Source organism: Miscanthus floridulus, chromosome 7 (genome assembly GCF_019320115.1).
Source record: "Miscanthus floridulus cultivar M001 chromosome 7, ASM1932011v1, whole genome shotgun sequence".
Classification (NCBI taxonomy): Eukaryota; Viridiplantae; Streptophyta; class Magnoliopsida; order Poales; family Poaceae; genus Miscanthus; species Miscanthus floridulus.
The window spans coordinates 105,927,129-105,933,128 of record NC_089586.1 but is presented as its reverse complement, the minus strand read 5'-3'; the positions used below and the strand labels follow the sequence as shown (position 1 = coordinate 105,933,128).

The following is a 6,000-nucleotide window of genomic DNA, read 5'->3' as shown; positions in this document are numbered from 1 at the left end:
GGTCTCGTGCTTATTTGCTATTCGAAATATTTTCTCCGGGCGATTTGTTTTTCGTTTGCTTTTCTTTTTTTCCATTGGAGCGTGGAACAGACTGTTGCGATGAGGATACCAAGCTCCCTCTTCTGAAAGCATTGAGGACACTTGCTGGCAGAATCGAACCAATAACCACATTGCCACCACTGAGTAACTACAGATCCCCTCCAATCTGTTTTTTTTTTCTTGCGCCGTAATTTGATTTTGGATAGTGATGATCAACTGATGCATAATCCAACACTTGATCCGAGGCCGGCTTCTGCCTAGCGAGTGATGCACAGACATCTCTGCATCTGAATCCTGAATATCTCTGCAACTGTAATGGTTTTGACTTTTTTTGCTGAACCGCCTCTCGCTGTTCTGACTTTTTGTGTTGTTGAACTATCATTGTATCAGATGATGAAACCTCGAAACTATCTTAGGACACCTTCTGACACAGTGCTGGTAGCTCTGTGAGTGAGAAGGCAATTCTTTTCTGATGATACTCTTTGATTTTGCCTTTTTAATATCGTTTTTTGGTATCTTTTGGTCTTTAACATTGTTTGCTCTAGGCAGGTATATTTACAACCTTACAGTGTCATGTGATCTGTATGTAAGCCAATGATGATTAGCTATACATCTGGAATTACCGTCAGATTTACTTATGACGAAGATTGTCTGTCTTGCTGAGGCTTATGCAAGTATACGTATTATACATCTCTGTTTTCGTCATGTACTCATGTTAGTTTAATCTAATTATGTAGACGTAGTTGCAGTCCCAATAGTCTCAATGAGGATCTCAAGACCTACCGATAGGAAGTGCCGTTTGACACTGTAATCGGCAGCTGCTTCTTTCTGCTGCAGTTGTCTATTCTTCGACCGTAACCTTTGTGGTTTGGTCTGGAATGGAGCCCCATCTGTAGTTGTTGGAATCAGCTGTGGTGTGTGATTTAAATCGGGTCTCTGAGGGGTCATAATAACTGCCTGTTAACTTATTCAACATGTTTTAGTCATGAACTGTAATGAAATGAGATTTGGGCCTGATGCCACGTCTCTGTTAGCCACTGCATTGACCAGAGATGCTATGATTAGGCCGAAACAAAGTTGTTTCAACATTTCACATGTTGATAGGAACCTGGGGACTGCTTCTCTATCTGTCCACAGAGCCGGTTAATGTGATTACAATTTTCTGCACGTGCACTCTATTTTAAATTAGTTTGTTTGCATTGTGTATGGCGATGATGACAAAGCTAAGGCTTGTTTCTCAACATTCGCAGTAGCCGCCCAAGAGCTTTCGCCCTGCCAGGCTTGAGAGCTAGTGCTGTTAATTTCTTCCTTGGATGTCTGAGCCATATATATTTCAAACATTTTTTCGTGCCTATGTGTTATACATTTTTTATTGCAATTTTGCAAATGAAGACAAAATCAAGGCGTTTCTCTACATTCGCAGTTGCCGCCTAAGAGCATCTCCGAGAGTACCCAATAAATGTTTCCCCAAAACATTATTTTTTCTAACTCCTAAAATAAAATTGGGAGAAATAAATAAGGTCATATCCAATACTCCCTCCATCCCAAATTATAAGTCATTCCAAGAATCTTGGAGAGTCAAAGCTTTTCAAGTTTGACCAAAATTATAAAAAAAAATTACAAAGATTTATGACATCAAATAGATATACTATAAAAATATAATTAACAAAGAATCTATTGGTACTTAGTTGGTATCATAAATGTTATTATCTTATTATATAAACTTGGTCAAACTTGAGATGTTTTGACTCTCCAAGATTCTTGGAATGACTTACAATTTGGGATGGAGGGAGTAGTTTCCTATAATTAGCTCCCAAAATCCTAAAACTTTGGTCCCACAGTCCTCTCCGTGGCCTGGGCGGGGCTCTTCGAGCGCTTCCGCTGCTGGGCTCGACTGCTTCGTCCGTTCGTCGTGGCTGGCACAGAACATCAACGTGGGCACGTTGGACTACCAACTGGCTGCTCGTTGTGCTCAGCACCATCAACCTGCTCATCTTCGTTCGAGACGCAGACCACAGTTGCTGTTCAGGTTCGCGGTGGCCTGCGCAAATACGGCGCTGCCGAGCACCAGCACAAGCAGGCACGGGCGGCTGGGATGAGCAGGCACGGGCGACTTTGGATTCAATCGCTGTCCGAGAAGATGCGGCCCGGTGAGTCCCCCGAGGCCGCCGCGGCGTGTGTCCTCCGGGAGGAGCTGTCACCCGTGCCCGCGTTCGTATCCTTGGCGGGGACGGTGCACGTGTGGAGGAGCGGGATTCTGCGTCCAACCTGGGCCTTGTCGCCCGGTACGTGCTCCATGCGGTCGACGCCGAGGTGGTCGATGGCCTGCCCGAGGACGGGAGTTCGAGACCGGCGAGTACGACGGGGACGCCGACGCAATTACTGTGAAGCGCCACTACTGGGATTGGATCGATGACGACGGTGACTATGAGCGCAAGGAGGTTGGGCTGCTCTGCTCTGTCGCCGAGAATTGCTGGACGAACTGCGGGTCGAGCTGGAGATGTCGCGTGGGAACGAGTTGCGGGAAGGAGACGGCACGCGGGAAGGGGAAGGCGGCACAGGGAAACTCTGGATGCACGCTTGCAGGCCGCGCGTATATTTGCGCGCAAGAGACAGTGATTTTGCAAATGGGATATGGGGTACTGTTGGAGATTGTGTTTTTCTCATTTTTTCTAAAAAACATGGATGGTGAAGGGATATGGGGCACTCTTGGAGATTCTCTAAGAGCTTTCACCCTGCCAGGCTGGAGAGCTAATGGTGCTAAATCCTTCCTATGTCTGAAGCAAAGCAATAAGAATAATGACGTGTTGTCTTTGGTGTTTATCATTCTTTCTTTTTTTGTTGAGAGTTTGAATTGTTAGCTTGTTTCTCTACATTGTGTTTGTTGTTTGCCATTCTTTCTCTCTCTGTTGAGAGCGTGGAATCGTTCTGATTCTGCCCAATGATAATAGAAGTGAAGGCTTGTTTCTCTACATTCGCAGTTGCCACCTAAGAGCTTTTGCCCTGCCTAATGCTGCTAATTCCTTCCTTGGATGTCTGAGGGCACAGGGCGCACAGAGGCTTTAGAGTTAATTTTGCTTTGAATTGGTTGCGTATTATTTGAAGAATTTGTAAGAATATGCAAGTATTGTGGCAGATTAGAATGATTGAGTGGTCATATACAATCAACTTATTGATTTTTGTATTATTTGAAGAATTTGTAAGAATATGCAAGGTGCAAGGTTTGTGCCAAAATAGAATGATAATCAGTTTCTTCAGTGTACCAAGTATTGCTGGATGAGGTTTTAACTTTAAGTGCTGCAGGACTCCAATAGAGTTAGTTTTCCGAAGGTGACTCCAATAGTTTCGTGAGGTTTTGCATGGTTTTGATTATATAATTGGTTCTGATGCCCTTCCGAGGTCACTCCAATGGATGAGACAGTTTCGTGAGGTTTTGTATGTTTTTTTTTAATTTGTTCTGAGGTTCTGATGTAGTCGGGAGTTATTTCTAATCATTCGTATCTGATGGTAATAAATTCATTCAAACCACATTTTGGTGGGATTTTGAAAGCAATTTATAAAACATATAGTACGTACCACGCAATTTGTGTGCTGTAATTGTGAATACAATCTAGAAAAACATATAATACTATGCAAAATGTAGAATATAAGATATAAGATTCAAACTCGTCTTCGTAAATTTTTTTAGAAAATAACAATTCTTTGGTGTATCTGTGATTTTATATTGTTTCATTTTTTGTTTGGATCTTAAAATTTCTGGCAGTTTGCATCTATAGATGCACTGCACATGCAGCACATCCAGCACTATGGATGTATGGTTCCAAATTATTTCAGATCTCTTAAAATGATCTTCCTATTTTTTTATCAGTTTTTTTTCCTGAAGAATAAGAAAATAATGTTCCTATTTCAGATTTTTATTCCCGAACGATTAGCAATTTGTATGAATGATCCATTTCGGTAAGATAATGTAAAATCTAAAGATAAGAGAACGTGTGGACAGAACGGACGCACAACGCGTCCACGCCTCCACGGTAGCAAAATTATTTTGGCGCGTTCGATTGGAGATCTGCGGTCCTGCTGGCTCCTTCGGTGCCAAATATATACCGGCTCGAACCCTAGCTCTCTCTCACGCATCCACATCTGCCTCTCCTCTCTTTCCCTTCTCTCGGCGTCGGCGGCGGCAACGGCTAGGGCAAGGCAGCCCACCGCGAGGGAGGCCCCCGGCGCGGTCGCCCAGAGGGACCTAGGCACGGCAGCGTGGGGCGAGTGCCCTCCCCCGGCTCAGCGGCGCGGGTGCCCCCCGGTCCGCGAGCGTGGCGAGCGGTCGCGGCCGCCGCGGCTGCGGGGTGAGCGCGCCCCTCGGCACAGTAGCGCTCCGGCGTGGGCACAGCGGCGCACTGGCGTGGGCGAGACTCCGCGGCGGCCGCTTCGGCGAATATGCGGTCTGCTTCACGACTCCCCGGCTCCCATCCCTCTCTGTGTCGCAGGGCAGCTGCTAGCCAGCCGCTCCGGTGACTCCGTGGCTCCGTGGCCGTATCCGTCGATCTACCCACCAGATCCGGTGCCGGTGCCGGTGAGGTCATCGCCGGCAGCTAGGTTTGACCTCGCCCAGGTCAGTTATCACACCATCGTCCCTGTTGTCCTTCTTTGCATCTTCACAATACCTGTGCTTCGGTGATTTGGTTTTCTTTGATGTGACTGCGGCAGGCTGGCTGGCAGCGACGTCCTCGCGTTCTGCAGTGGAAGGGCCAGAGAGTCATGCCATAACGTATTGCCAATTAATATATATTTTGATCCATTGTTGACGATTTGAGTTGTTATGATCAAATAGATTTATCATTTATGCATTGGAGGGTATAAAGTGCAATGCATATCCATAGGTTTTTCAAAATATGTTTTCTATGATTTAGCATTACTATTCAATTTGTCCACTACCTTTCTGTAGATAAACCGAAGCTTATATTGTCATTCTGTATCCAATTTTTTTTTTGCTAATATCAAGTTAGTTATACTGTCATTCATGGATTAGTGGCACATTTGCAATTTGGCAAGGACTTTTAAGAATTAAAACTGCAGTTCGTATATATGACAGTGTCTGCCCTTATTTATCTAACATTGGTTCCACACTGTACTATTTAATTTGTGATGTCATTCCACCTTGTTTTGTATTCTAACGTTATTCATAGGTGACCTTCCAAAGTATGCTCCTTTTTTTGTCGGATTTTATAGGAGATTTAGATATTCATTGCTTTCGAGCACTGGTTTAATTAGAAGCCTTGTTGTATTTGTTTATTTCCTTTTACATGTGCTTTCCAATGTCTGGTGGAATCATGCCAGCAGGGAGTTGCTTACATTTCTTGTCCCTTGCAGATTTTCCTCTTTTTGATCTGAAGCTTTCTTAGGGATCATGGGGCTTCAGGTATTGCAACGGTCAGTGACTCAGTGCCTTATTATGTTCTTATTAGGGATCATGGGCTTTTACATGTGTTTTGTAGTTAGTGCAGGAGCTATTGTTCTTAAATACAATTTCGTTTAGAAAAGTCTTCATGTAGACTTCTCTAAACGAGTCCTGGAAGTGTAGGAAAAGTCTTCCTGTAGACTTATCTAAACGAGTCCTGAAAGCGATCTACATGCAAACTCTTGGTCAAGTATGTGTTTCCCTAATTCTCTTGGCCAATAAGATGCCAAGGCAGGAATGGATTTATGGATTCATTTTTAGGGATGTAAATAAAATCATATATAAATTTGGTTTTGCATTCCAGTATGAAACTGAATTTGACACTGTGTCGGGTACCATAAAAAGGGGTCCCCTAAGCAAGAACCAAAAAAATCGCTTAGACCTTGCAAATATCGAAGCCAAGAGACAACCACTGGCAAACCCCCACCTTATCCGAGGCCCGGCTGGACCGCCCGGCCCACCTCGAACAATATCCGGGCTCACCCGAAGCGGGCTCAGCCCAG

The 6,000-nt window shown here is 44.5% G+C and overlaps 6 non-coding genes and 2 pseudogenes across 6 annotated transcripts; all 8 read left to right on the top strand.

Annotated features, from left to right (window-relative positions):
* Window positions 1–89: 89 nt before the first annotated feature.
* LOC136468343 (small nucleolar RNA R30/Z108) lies at window positions 90–187 on the top strand. Its single transcript, XR_010761846.1, has one exon. It is a non-coding gene; the product is annotated as a small nucleolar RNA R30/Z108 (small nucleolar RNA).
* A 51-nt stretch (window positions 188–238) lies between these two features.
* Window positions 239–336, top strand: LOC136468317 (small nucleolar RNA snoR31). Its single transcript, XR_010761824.1, has one exon. It is a non-coding gene; the product is annotated as a small nucleolar RNA snoR31 (small nucleolar RNA).
* An 85-nt stretch (window positions 337–421) lies between these two features.
* LOC136468307 (small nucleolar RNA snoR31/Z110/Z27) lies at window positions 422–519 on the top strand (annotated as a pseudogene).
* A 108-nt stretch (window positions 520–627) lies between these two features.
* On the top strand, window positions 628–710 carry LOC136468314 (small nucleolar RNA snoR77Y). The gene has a single exon (XR_010761821.1). It is a non-coding gene; the product is annotated as a small nucleolar RNA snoR77Y (small nucleolar RNA).
* An 86-nt stretch (window positions 711–796) lies between these two features.
* On the top strand, window positions 797–984 carry LOC136468288 (small nucleolar RNA Z112). The gene has a single exon (XR_010761803.1). It is a non-coding gene; the product is annotated as a small nucleolar RNA Z112 (small nucleolar RNA).
* Window positions 985–1,049: 65 nt separating this feature from the next.
* LOC136468321 (small nucleolar RNA snoR2/U65) lies at window positions 1,050–1,199 on the top strand. The gene has a single exon (XR_010761827.1). It is a non-coding gene; the product is annotated as a small nucleolar RNA snoR2/U65 (small nucleolar RNA).
* A 46-nt stretch (window positions 1,200–1,245) lies between these two features.
* Window positions 1,246–1,364, top strand: LOC136468334 (small nucleolar RNA SNORD14). The gene has a single exon (XR_010761839.1). It is a non-coding gene; the product is annotated as a small nucleolar RNA SNORD14 (small nucleolar RNA).
* A 1,611-nt stretch (window positions 1,365–2,975) lies between these two features.
* On the top strand, window positions 2,976–3,083 carry LOC136468337 (small nucleolar RNA SNORD14; annotated as a pseudogene).
* The last annotated feature ends 2,917 nt before the right edge of the window (window positions 3,084–6,000 follow it).